At 32.9% G+C, this 14,645-nt stretch overlaps 1 long non-coding RNA gene across 2 annotated transcripts; it reads left to right on the forward strand.

The window, feature by feature from the left end:
* The first annotated feature begins 225 nt into the window (after nt 1-225).
* LOC139500684 (uncharacterized) lies at nt 226-6,749 on the forward strand. 2 transcript variants are annotated; one of them, XR_011658334.1, is made up of 3 exons: nt 226-1,573; nt 5,289-5,376; nt 6,250-6,749. It is a non-coding gene; the product is annotated as an uncharacterized lncRNA (long non-coding RNA). The 2 variants fall into 2 exon arrangements; XR_011658333.1 differs by lacking the exon at nt 226-1,573 and having other exon boundaries at nt 3,228-5,376.
* The last annotated feature ends 7,896 nt before the right edge of the window (nt 6,750-14,645 follow it).

Here is a 14,645-nt window from a genome sequence, read left to right on the forward strand (position 1 = left end):
CCCTCCTAAATCTTGGGAAACAAATGGTAGATTATATAGGGAATCACGGAAGCATGACTGGACGTGACCCCTCTAAGGCAGTCAATGAGTCCCCACTTATGAAAATTTCTGGATCAACCATTGCTTAGTTCTAGTTATCTTAGGTCCTAGTGTGAAATAATGCCAATAGGTCTTTTAAAACACATCTTTATTCATACATGTATATATACGTTTTCACACGGATTTGTTCATGCAATATTGGAATTATGTTTACTCAATGCGCAATTACTGAAGTTTATATTTGCTACTTTTCTTCTTAATTTCATATAATTTTTTTTTTGATTTTTTTTCTTCGAAAAATTAGTGGTGTTGAAATAGGGAATGGACACAGATACCTTATCACATTTAACCAAAGAAATGTTGTATAATGTCATCAATCTGTATTACACGTAGACAGGATGTTCTCTAGAAAACTATACGTTATACACACCCGAGAATACACGCACTGTCGTAATGGAAAATTACTGTATGTTATAGTTACCTGTAATCAGCTTTGCAACACCATGTCATGACAGTTCAAAAAGATTTTCTTCAAATCAAATTGGAATATTCATTTTTTTCTGTAAAATTTAAAACTTTAAAAAGTAGACTTTGACAAAATTATGAAATAGAAAGAATTGAACAATTTAAAATCGTATTTTAACAAAGATTTAGATATAATTTTACAACGATCCTTAAAAAATAACCAAACAAACGTTGAATCAAACGATATGAACCTACGCAGTTTTATATTAAAATACTGACACACACCAGTTTGCCATCTCAGTATGCAAGGCAAGGGTGCTTGGTGAGGTGCTGGAACTTGATGTACATGTATCATTAAGTTAATACAGTTCTGTTAGTATTGACTGCCTTTTTACAGAGACTTTCTATTCTTACTGTTATCAGTTAGTATAGACGGTTCCTGGCTTAGAATGATTCTCTGCTCAGCAAATGGTGCGTAATTAGCATTTGAATCAAATTTCTTGTAGAAGTAAAAAAACACAAATTAATGTATTTGACAACTTTATTCAGGAGCACAGTCTATATTATCCGGCGTAAATAACTTCGAGATTTATGTGGAAGTTTACTCTGCTGCTCGATCTATGCTAATCGATGTTCCAGTATATTTCATATTTATATTTATTCGTGAGGCCTTGTCATCGTTTATATTCACTAAAAGCACAGTCACCTAAATATTTTATATGGCGAAAAAATTGCGAAAATTGGGGGAAATAATATATTTTTAGTAGCATTATTATTTTAGAATCTTAAGAGGTTGCTTGCAAATTTAACTCTAAAATGAGAAGTGTATGACGATCTATAACGAATATATACATCCATCATGTGTGCAGATACGACGGCGACTATATAGGGTCTGCCATGAGTGCACTTTGTATGCCCTGCATGTGTGCACCCAGGAGGTCCTCCTGAGCGGTGTTTAGACGTACCGGGAAAATCTTATCTGATTCAGGATCAATTCATCGGTTACACTCCCCTGTCACCAGTGATTCTTTTTTGCTGACATTCTGAAAAAGTATTGTGTAGTCCCTGTGTAAGTGTTGACTCTCAACTTGCACATGTGATTTTTTTAACACTCCCTGGACTTCTGCAAAAACAGAAAGTCACAGGACATTCCGACAAAAAGTCACAGGACAAAAAGTCAAACACATGCATGTCAAACTCAGGCATAAAGTAACAAAGTTAATAGGACAAAAAGTCACAAACAATTTGTTGACAATTGATTGAATATAAATGAAAAAAGATTTTGAAATATCTTCTTTTTATTACATATATTCATTTTTAATTTTAGGAAATTGTTCATAATATAAAAAAGAAGATGTGGTATGATTGCCAATGAGACAACTGTCCACAAGAGACCAAAATGACACAGACATTAACAACTAGAGGTCTTTATGGCCTTCAACCATAAGCCAATATAAAGAAGGTATGGTATGATTGCCAATGAGACAACTGTCCACAAGAGACCAAAATGACACAGACATTAACAACCATAGGTCACCAAACAGCCTTCAACAATGAGCAAAGCCCGAGGTAAAGCCCATACCGCATAGTCAGCTGTAAAAGGCAATCATACTATATCTTTTTTTTTATATTTACATGTTAAAAAATGCGTGCAAATGTAATCAAAAGCTGCACACAAACGTAATGATTTTTGTGCGCAAATGTAATGGTAATGTGCGCAAACCTAATGCACTGATTTATTTGTTTTTAATAAATTTTAATTTAAAGTTGCTACATCATGTTCATGTATAAAACTTCAAGAAAAATACAAAAAGAGTGTTTTCTTGTTCAAAGAAAAATAATCTCAAAACTAAATTGTGACTTTTTGTCCTGTGACAGTGTGTGACTTTTTGACTGTGACATTCTGTCCTGCATTCAGATTGAATAGGGGAGTTTGGTTGACCCCGCCTCCCTCTATCTGAGACTACTATCTCAGTGATGAGCTTTATGTTTCATGTACAAATGTATTGTGCTTGTCATATATATGTATGTCGGATAAAAGCTCTACAGACCTTTAATATGTTGTATTGTTATATGTATAACCGACAATAAATAAATAGCCCCTAACAAGTAAGAATTAGGTTACTTCTGTTTGTTTTGACATCTTGCATGGGTTTTTATAGCCCTGTATTAAAATTATGCCCCCACTTTAAAAAAGGGGGGGGTATGCTGTTTTACCCCTGTCTGTCCATCCATCCTTGCGTCAGTCAGTCCGTCCGATGAATATTTTTCGTCCCATTTTCCTTAGGAACTACAATAGAAGGATTTCTGAAATTTGGTTTCAGGGTTAAATAAGTCAGCTATACCGTGTGATGCATTTTCAGATTCATCACTCGACAACTTCCTGTTTTCCCAACACTTGTATGATTTTGCACATGAAAGCCAAGTTGAAAGTTGAAAACTAACAACCTAATTTATGTACAAAAAAATTGAAAAACAGATATGTTACACATAAACAAACGACAATCACTGAATTATCGGATCCTGACTTGGAACAGGCACAACCATAACAAATTGGCAGGGTATAAGGAACTTTAAAAATATTTAGTTTTTGTGGTTTGGTCTATTTTCCGGATACTGCAAGCAATAAGGCCCCTTTATTTAGTGAATGAAATAATTGTAAGATGCACTTAGCTGTCGGTCATATTTTATATGAACTTGACCTCATTTTCATGGTTCATTGGTCAATGAAACACTGCATTGTTTTGTCCGTTTATCATATGTTTAAAGTTACAGGTAGATTATATTTGGTAGATATGAAACAATTGTAAGGTGTGCATGTCTGAATGGCAGATTCATATATAAACCATGACCGCATTTTATTGTTCTTTGGTCAATGATAAGTTTTCTTGGTTTTGTCATTTTATCAGGCCACATTTAAAAGAATGTCTGTTTCCCCTCCCCGGGTCTACCCTTTGTAAACAGACCAGGAAGGCAGGTTTTTTTTAGCTCACCTGACCTGAAAGGTCAAGTGAGCTTTTCTCATCACTTGGCGTTCGTCGTCTGTCGTCCTGCGTCCGTCGTCTGTAAACTTTTCCAAAAATCTTCTCCTCTGAAACTACTTGGCCAAATTCTACCAAACTTGGCCACAATCATCCTTGGGGTATCTAGTTTAAAAAATGTGTGGCGTGACCTGTCAAACCAACCAAGATGGCCGCCATGGCTAAAAATAGAACATAGGGGTAAAATGCAGTTTTTGGCTAATAACTCAAAAACCAAAGCATTTAGAGCAAATCTGACATGGGTAAAATTGTTGATCAGGTCAAGATCTATCTGCCCTGAAATTTTCAGACGAATCGGACAACCTGTTGATGGGTTGCTGCCTGTGAAATGGTTATTTTAAGGAAATTTTGCAGTTTTTGGTTATTATCTTGAATACTATTATAGATAGAGATAAACTGTAAAAGCAATAATGTTCAGCAAAGTAAGACCTACAAATAAGTCAACATGATCAAAATTGTCAGTCGACCCCTTAAGGAGTTATTGCCCTTTATAGTCAATTTTTAACAACTTTTCATAATTTTTTGTAACTTTTTTAAAAATCTTCTTCTCTGAAACTACTTTGCCAAATTTAACCAAACTTAGCCACAATTATCATTGTGGTTTGTAGTTTAAAAAATGTGTCTGATGACTCAGCCTACCAAACAAAATGGCCGACATGGCTAAAATTAGAACATAGTGGTAAAATGCAGGTTTTGCTTTATATCTTTGAAACTAAGACATTTAGGGCAAATCTTTCAAGATTTAAATGTCCATCAGAATAAGATATATCCCCTCACAAATTTTCAGTTGAATTGGACAACCTGTTGTTGGGTTGCTGCCCTAAAATTGGTGATTTTAAGGTAATTTTGCAGTTTTTGGTTATTATCTTGAATACTATTATAGATAGAGATAAACTGTAGACAGCAATAATGTTCAGCAAAGTAAGATCTACAAATAAGTCAGCATGATCAAAATTGTTAGAGGACCCCTTAAGGAGTTATTGCCCTTTATAGTCAATATTGAACAACTTTTCGTCATTTTTGTAACTTGTATAAAAATCTTTTTCTCTGAAACTACTTAGCCAAATTTAACCAAACTTGGCCACAATCATAATACTAGGGTATCTATTTAAAAAAAAGTGTCTAATGACCCCGCCTACCAACGAAGATGGCCGACATCAGTAAACACATTAACAGGTGAGCGACACAGGCTCTTGAGAGCCTCTAGTTTTTTTTAACTGGATGTGATTGTCATAGCATGGTCACATGAATGGTTTGACTTGTCCAGTCCAGGCCACTTATCAGTTGTTTGTGCTCAATTTGAGTGTATTTATTTAGATTATCAATCCTTCTGCTTTCAAGCACTTTCCAAAAATGGAAACAAATTATTTTCAGGAAAAAATAATTTCGATTTTTTTGTGGAAAATAATTTTTTGACCCGGGCGCTTATTTTTGACCCGTGTGGGGGGAGGGGAAACAAACATATTTTTAATTTTGGCCTTAGATTTTTTAAGCATAGGTCTACTTGTTGTATGGAATGACTACAAAGTATCATATAAAAAAAGATGTCTGCCTGCCAAGGTTAATTTTACTGTGACCTCATATTCATAGAATAATGATAATATTCATGATATTGAACAGCAAGAATGATGAGTAAGTTGATGTTATATACAAATAAGACAAAATTTTCAGTTGCCTACTAATTATGTAATACATGTAGTAGTTATTTTTGTCATTAAATGATGTTTACCCTTTTATGTGTAGGGCAAGAACATGAAAGATAAAGGGGAAACTATAAACAGAAGAAATTATCAACAAAATAAGATTTACAGAGGTCAACAAAGCCTAAATGGTAAGTCCACTGTTTTAAAAAATTTTGTCCTTGAATAATAATTAAATATTTATTAAAATAAGATGTGGTATGATGAAAGAGAAAACTATCCATCAGAGTTCAATTTAGTGGATGTAAGCATTGTAATTACTTATTAGAGGCCATTGATGACCTGTAAGTAATGAGAAAACCCATACCCTATACATGTTATAGTAATCTATAAAAGTCAACACTAACCAAATTTGAAACAGAGCATCAATTCAAACGTCAAATATACCAGACTAATTTATAAAAACAAAAAATTATGAAAAATAAAAATGACGGGTATGAACCAACATCAACCACTGAACTATGTACAAGCTCCTGATATTAGACAGATATAATATGGCTGGGTTGATATAAAAATAAGAAACACTTAGCAGTCTGATTTCCAATGAGACATTTCTCCAATAGAGATCAAATGACATTTAAGGAGGCTCTAGGGTATAACAATTTCAGAAAAATGTTTTAATATTTTTTTTTCATAACTCAATTTATTTATATCTTTATCATATGGTACACCAAATCATTCAAAACAATCAATTCGGTTTGGCCCCAGATGACTTTTAAAATGCATATATCATTGAAAAAGCTCCAAATTATCTCCCTTTGGTGCAAAAAAGCCATTTTTTGGCATTAAAAATGTAATATCTTATTTAACTCATCGGTGGCCTATATTTTTTATTATAATTTTAAATAAGCTGTACTTTAATAAACTATTATAAAATTTAAGCGATTTCTGTAATTTAGTACTTGAATATTTAAATGAAAGTTTATCATATTAATCATAAACATGATAAAATAGCCATTTTATTGATCTCTTCACTGATAATTTTTGAGTTTGTGTATTTGTAGGTCAGAAATCTGGATTTTCATGGTCATCATTCACAGATCAATACTGAACGGAAAACTTAAAGCTGATATTTTTCTCCATAGTGCGACTTTTTTATTAATTTGAAACGGAACATGTTTTTTCCTACATTTATTTGAAAGAGAAAATTTCAACATGATGACTATAAACAAAAAGGAGTCATATCATCACGATCATTGATGCACAAGAACTTGATCATATAAATACAACAATGTAATTATCAATTGAAAGATGGAACGAATGAACAAGATATTAGAATGTTGTTGTCCAAATAAACTTGCTTTGTCTTCTCATTTGAATCTCTCCATTCAATAAAGATGTACAGAGGAAGATCTTTGAAGAACAGATTGAAAAAATGTTTTGTCTAAGAATTGCAGGAATATTCTAGTGAATGAAATTATTTATTGACTTCACTCTTATATAGTGGACTGAATAATTGTACATAGCAAGCTGTGAATAAAGAAAGCAAAAACTTTAACAAAAAGTGTTTATATTATAAATTTGCAATTATAAGCATACTATTATGTACACCACAAAGTTATATATAATTCAAATTGTTTGCCTATACAAGTATTGCAATGAACCTATAACAAAGAAAATCTTAATTCATGAAAAGAGTGAACTATTCAGTCAGAATATGAAATATTTTTTCAGTTCTATTTTTCATAATAGAATAAACAAGACAAAGATTTCAAAACAATATTTTTTCATTTATTTAGAAATTTCATCATTTTGTTTCAGTGAAAGGACTTTATTCTTTGACTGTAAAATATTATTATTATACATTCCAAAATAAGAATAATATTTATTGTCATATAAACAAATAAAAAACATGTTTGTGACAAAATTTAAAAAAAATTATATATATGTATATATAAAAAATATAAAAAAAACTTGTATACATTTAAAACATTTTACTACCAAACAGCATTCATTGTAACATACACATAACTTTATATTTATATATATATATATTTATAATTTTAATCCCATAGGATTTTATTTTGTCCCATGGGATATTAAAAATCCCATGGGATAATTATAGTCCCATGGGATTTTTTTTGTCCCATGGGACAACAAATATCCCATGGGACTACAATAATCCCATGGGACCAAAAAAAATCCCATGGGATTTAACCAAAATCCCATGGGATAATGGTAAATCCCATGGGATTTTGCCCTGTCCCATGGGATATTGAAAATCCCATGTTTTTATAATTCAAATTGCAAAATAAATATAAAAGTAACAGTATAAAACCAATGAAATTATTGAATCCCATGTAATTCCGCACATTTTGGTTATATACATGATATTGTAGCTCTTGTTTGAGGCGGCGGCGGATTTGCAAATGAGTGTTTTGCAAATTAAAAGTGTCCAGTGTTGAAACCGAAAACTGTGAGTTCTTTCCGTATTTATTTGATTGTTTATTGTTTGTACTATTATATAGATCTATTGTATTTGAAATAAAAGTGAACACAAATTCAATAATTTTGCGACTTAGATCAAGGGGTACCCCTAGAGTATCTATATCAAAGGCAACACAAAAATCGGCCAATAAGTATATAAGAAAAAAGGACAATACAAATGTTCAAGTAAAACAATCCCTATACATTTTTGTTTAGGGGCCAACTGAAACACGCCTCCGGGTGCGGGGGTTTCTCGCTGCATTGAAGACCCATAAGTGGCCTTCGGCTGTTGTTTGTTCTTTGGTCTGATTGGTGTCTCTTTGACACATTCCCCATTTCCATGCTTAATTTGACTATTAAGAAAAATAAAAGTTGTTCAAAACAAAAACTCGCACTCACAACCTGAAATGTAACTAGGTGATCTTGAAGGATATAAACAACACTTCAAAGAAAAACTCATCAGAAGATCGTTATATTCTTACTTGTTACCGGTATTCGATTGTGCAAATGTAGTTTCACGGAACCAAGAAAAAAAAAACACGTACACGTATATTATTACAAAAAGCATCTAGCTAGGCAAGGTATCAAAATATCAGCAAAATAAATGCAGGTTCAAATATTGAAAGTAATGTTATGGCAGTTCTGTGTTTGTTTTTATACATCCGTCAAAATTTGACTGGACGTAATATGGTATACAAATGTCCGTCTGTCCGTTTGTCCATCTGTCTGTCCAGCGTAAACATGTCGCATCGTAACTTGAGAACGAATCATCCAAATTTCATGAAACGTATCATAGTTGTTTCTTATGGTGGTCAAACGATCTGTATACTTTTTGATGACAATAAGATTAAAACCTTTTGAGTTACGGGACTTTACAACTAAAACAGGGGTGTAATTTTTTGCACCACATGTCGCGCCGTTTCTCAAAAGCCATTTATGATTATTGCTTAAAACTTAATATACTTCTTAGTTTTATTAATCTAAAGATCTCTATACTTTTTGGTTTTGATTCAAAATTGTATTTAGAGATATTGATTTTTTTTTATATATAAAAAAAAAATGAGGGGGGGGGGGAGGGTAGAGTTATTATTTTTTTTTATAAAATGTTTTGGTGATGGTGATGTGTTCGTAGATCTTACTTTACTGAATATTCTTGTTATTACAATTTTCTATAATATCTATAATAAACTTGGCCCTTAAGTTACAGAGGAAAATCTTTTGTAAAAAAAAATCAAATTTACCAAATTATTGAAAGTTGTTAAAAATTGACTATAAAGGACAATATATTTGTGGAACTTACATTGCTGAACATAATTGATGTTTACAGTTTATCGCTATCTATAATAATATTCAAGATAACCAAAAACGGCAAAATTTCCTTAAAATTACCAATTCAGGGGCAGTAACCCAACAACCAGTTGTCCGATTTATCTGATAATTTCAGGGCAGATAGATCTTGACTTGATAAACAATTTTACCCCATGTCAGATTTGCTCTAAATGCTTTGGTTTCAGAGTTATAGGCCAAAATCTACATTTTACCCCTATGTTCTATTTTTAGCCATGACGCATCTTGGTGGGATGGCCGGGTCACTGGACACATTTTTTAAACTAGATTCCCCAATGATGATTGTGGCCAAGTTTGGTTAAATTTGGCCCCGTAGTTTCAGAGGAGAAGATTTTTGTAAAAGATAACGACGGACGACGGACGCCAAGTGATGAGAAAAGCTCACTTGGCCCTGTGGGCCAGGTGAGCTAAAAAATGGGGGTTCTCACATGTCACGCCATATGTATGAAACTATAATTCATGATTATTGCATAAAAATTCACACACAAGACAACGCGGACGTATGCGCTCATGGCGCAGCTGTTCATTAAACAAGTATTGCTGCGCATATATCTTCATACGCTGACGTCATCGAATGCAACATGGAGTTCTTTATTGCTTCATATACCGTATACTGGGTTGTTTTTGCGGGGTGTGAATTTTCGCGGATAGAATAAAATCTCCAAATTAAATCCCGCAAGTGAACATGCAAAGGTATGATAAAAGTTATGAATCCGCCAAAATAATAACTTCCAAAATATTTCGCATGTATATTCAATGAAAATCGTGAATTGTTACACCTACGAAAATAATCCGCTAAACGGTATATTAATATAACCAATGAAATTTCAAGATATTTGTTTTATTAGAACATACTCACCCCTTCTCGTCCAATGAAAAGTCAGTTTTTTGCCCTCTAATTTTCATAGTACATGGTTTTCCATGCACTATGAAATGTTAGAACATACTCACCCCTTCTCGTCCAATGAAAAGTCAGTTTTTTGCCCTCTAATTTTCATAGTACATGGTTTTCCATGCACTATGAAATGCTATACATGAATGACTTTTCATTGTCAGTTAATTATGAAAGTGAACTCTTAATAGCTGCACTAACGAAGTGTACAATCCCCTAAGACATTTTCCTTGGGAAAATAGCCTACTGATTAGAAACGAAAGAGCAAAGATTAAAATAAAAATATTTTGAATTTTGCAAAATTTCATGCATTTTTTAATGGTACACATATATAGAATACACAAAAAAATAATAGGATAAATAAAATGATATTTATTTCATTTATATACCTTACATTTGAGGGAATTATTTTCTTTTTTCTATAAAAAAAACACATTGCCAGACTGCTGATATATAGCAAAGGATTGTTTTCGGAGAAACACAATACATTTAAATTTATCAATAAAAAGTAAACATATAATGTTCAATTGTTGTATGGTCTGAATTCAAATATTCATACAGAGAGTTTCATATTTATAAAAAAAAATCAAATTTCAAAAAGGGGATTTATATAACATTGTGTTGCTTTTTATAATAAAAAAAATCTAAAGATATATGCTATAAGTATTAAAGTTTACCTGAAGCAGAAGAAAAACAATTTATCCATCACAAACTATGTCAGTGCTATTTCATTTCATCCATTGAAATTACCATAACCTATGTATTATATTTAGTTCATTATAAAAAGTGAACTCTTATTTAGGTTTGAATATTACAATGGGAAAGGATAGTTTTGTAAGGTCACTCGAAAGTGTGAATATGTTCTAAATTGGTCAGACAATACTTGGTCATGTTTTATGAAGATTTAAGCCCTCGGCTTCGCCTTGGGCTTAAATCTTCATAAAACATGACCAAGTATTGTCTAACCTATAAATAAAATTGAGATTGGGAATGGGGAATATGTCAAAGAGACAATAACCCAACCAAAGAGCATACAACATTTCTTTGTCAAAATGTCCAAACGTCTTGGGAATATATATCAGTAAAAATCATGCATATCAGTCATATCATAGTCATGATAATATAACGCATAATAGCGTTTGCAGGTACATGTACCTAGATACATGGGTCGTCTTATTGGCCATAATGCAAGCGAATGCATTACAAGAATTGTATGCATGCTCCTTATTTACATAATATTACGGACGTACGTTGTACTTAGCTTATATACAGGCATTTTCCTTTTGAAAACTATCATCAGTTGTGTTTATACCTCGTACTTTATAACATACATAGACAATATATACTGTCATTTCGTGACTATACATAATTTAACTAGATGCTCTCAAGAGCATGTGTCGCTCACCTGCATTTACTGATGCTTAGATAATCATGTAAAATAAGGTTAAAATCATAATTAATAGTATACAGTTATTTATTATGTACATGTAACTATGCAATAGATCAAAATATATTTCCCGAGGTATGAAGATCAGCTCATTGTTCTATTGCCCTCAGCCGAAGATCAGCTCATTGTTCTATTGCCCTCAGCCGAAGATCAGCTCATTGTTCTATTGCCCTCAGCCAACGGCTGAGGGCAATAGAACAATGAGCTGATCGTCATACCGAGGGAAAGATATTTTGATCTATTGCACTGTTACACATTCAATAACTGTTTTATTACCTAATACATACTGAGTACCTAATAAATACATAAAAACATTTAAAAGACCCAATTTGATTGGACAACATGAATACCTTTCTACTAATCAGATTTCAGAATAAGAGGTCATAACAGGTCAGTGCTATAGACTGCACACAGGTGCAATAGAACGATAATTTCCAGTGCAATAGACCATGGAACAAAAAATGGCAGAAAAATAGCAAATAATATAGAAATATTAATAAAACAGTAAAATACTCTTTATTAGATAAAAATATTAAATATTAGATATTGATATAATGATAAAAAAAACCCGGCAAAACGGTAAAATTACAAACTCAGGGGCAGCAACCTAACAACGGGTTGTCGGATTCGTCTGAAAATGTCAGGGCAGATAAATCTAAATTCAATAAACATTTTTGCCACCTGTCAGATTTGCTCTAAATGCTTTAGTTTCATAGATATAAGCCAAAAACTGCATTTTATCCCTATGTTCTATGTTTAGCCATGTCGGCCATATAGCCATGCATGTTGGTTGGCAGGCGTGGTCATCGATCGGACACATGTTTTAAACTAGATACCCTAGTGATGATTGTGGCCAAGTTTGGTTAAAATTGGGCCATTAGATTCAGAGAAGAAGGTTTTTGTTAAAGTTAACAGACGACGACGAAGACGGACGACGGACGCCAAGTGATGAGAAAAGCTTATTTGACCTTTCAAGTCAGATTGGCTAAAACTGTACCTATATATTAGCATATGAAAGTCATATTACACGGAGTTTAATGAACAGCGTGATTATCATTGAATATAATTAAGGAGTAGTTGATAACATAAATAGAATAATTTGAAGTAAAAGTTAAGAAATCAGAAGATAGTACTGTAACAAAATCGACGTTCCTGAATTAAAGATTTTGCTAATTTTCAGGTAGGCTTCAACAAGTGGATATTATGAAACACCTTTTAGGAATTTATAAGTTAACTGCGATTGTCGATTCCCTAAAATTGTGTGATGACGTTGTTTTAATCGTGCCGATATATCTATAAAAAATAAGATGTGGTATGATTGCAAATGAAACATCTCTTTACACCATGACACAGAAATTTACAACTATAGGTCATCGTACCGTCTTCAACAATGAGCAAAGCTAATACCGCATAGTCAGTTTTAAAAGGCCCCGAATTGACAATGTAAAACAATTCAAACGAGAAAACTAACGGACTTATCTATATACAAAAAAAATTAACGAAAAACGAATAGGTAACACATAAACAAATGACAACCACTGCATTCCAGGCTCCTGACAGGCACATACATACATAATATGGCGGGATTAAAAATATAGTGAAATCCCAACCCTCCCCCTGACCTGGGACAGTGGTACAAATGTATAGTTGTACAACATAAGAACGAACTATACAAATAAGTTGAAAATGGCTTTACTCATCAAATGGACAAAAATACAAGTGGACGTGGCCGGGTACTTGTACATCCCAACAAGAAATGGACACTAGGAACAGATTTGTTAGCATGTTTTTGAGTGTACTAATGCAGTTTGCAATTACGTTTTTCAGTATTTCAAGCATTTGCATAGTTATATATAATGTCATAATCTATGTTAAAAGTGTCGGACTAACGGGGTGTCGGACTAGTGGGGTGTCGGATTAATACGGTGTCGGACTATTGGGGTGTCGGAATATCGGGGCGACCCCATTTAATTCATGTAAATTTCATTTTTCCGGATCAGATAATTTTTGTTTCAACGGAGAAACTTTTTCGGAAATTCTACTTACCAATTGTCGTTGTTCATTTCTCGTCGTTTCCTTGTCGCTTCTTCAAAGTCTTGATCCAAATATAAATGTTTTATTCCTTCTATTTGTGTTACACTTCATCCTGATAATTGAAAGCGTTGAACAAAATCCTGGTCCAAATGAACATGAAAATGATTTTTCTCGTGAAACTGATAACTCCATATCAATATGCAATATCAACATTCGTATTACCAATGTTATTTCAACTGATCGGGCGGAGCTTACGTTTTAATTTGCCTAATATTAGGACAGTCTATTTGAAGATGTGTATGATAAGGATGATTGCGGTTATATTATTGTTGATTTCTAATCACCTATCAGTGTCATTGAAGGAATTTACAAAAGAATGACAGGACACTTCATTGATGAGTTTATCCTAAAACACCTATCTATAGATGGACTGGTTTATTAGAGATGACCAGGATATTGACGAACGAACGTACGAAAGCGTAACTTGACGAATCGTACGAAGCGGGAGCGGCAGTTTATACATATTAATGAATTAATCCAACATAAAATCGTCGAAGTCAAAGAAAGTGCATGGTTCTGCATGTAGTATAAAGAAATATTACCTGTTTATAAGCTTACTACAATCATTAATAATTTAATGTTTGTTACAATAGAAAAAGGTGCACTCGATATTCAAGACTCGGTTTTAAAATTTGAGGTCCCAAAAGTGTATTTTGGGGGTATAAAAGGTTGAAAGCATAGACATCAAAGTTTACCATATTGATATAAGTTATTTTTAATTTTAAATCTTGTTTTCTTTTCTAAAATTTATCTATCTTCATTGGCTTAGGCCCCCGGACAAGCCAGATAAGGCTGATTACAAGGAACCCTGATCAAATCAAAGAAATAAAAATTAAATATTTTGCATTTCGTAAAAGGGGATGCTACAAAAATAGATATTGAAGTTTATTACTATAGCTAGTGTATTGATACTTTTGATAATCAAAGTGCAGTTGCATCTCTTATGGTCATTACATTTTCCGCTCATTTAATTAGTTTGTTCATTATAATTGCAAAGTTATACGAATATAAATGAGTACAGACTGCTATTATATCCAATATACCATGTCATAGGAGGTGCATACTAGTGAGGGTCCAATCTTTGAGTACGAAGGGATATAACCCTAGAAAAGGTGAACCAGATCATCCAACCCACGCACACAGATGGACCTAAAGTACATTTCAACTGGCTGAGTATCACATTATGGCATAAA

This window comes from Mytilus edulis, chromosome 13, assembly GCF_963676685.1.
Source record: "Mytilus edulis chromosome 13, xbMytEdul2.2, whole genome shotgun sequence".
In the NCBI taxonomy this organism is placed as follows: domain Eukaryota; kingdom Metazoa; phylum Mollusca; class Bivalvia; order Mytilida; family Mytilidae; genus Mytilus; species Mytilus edulis.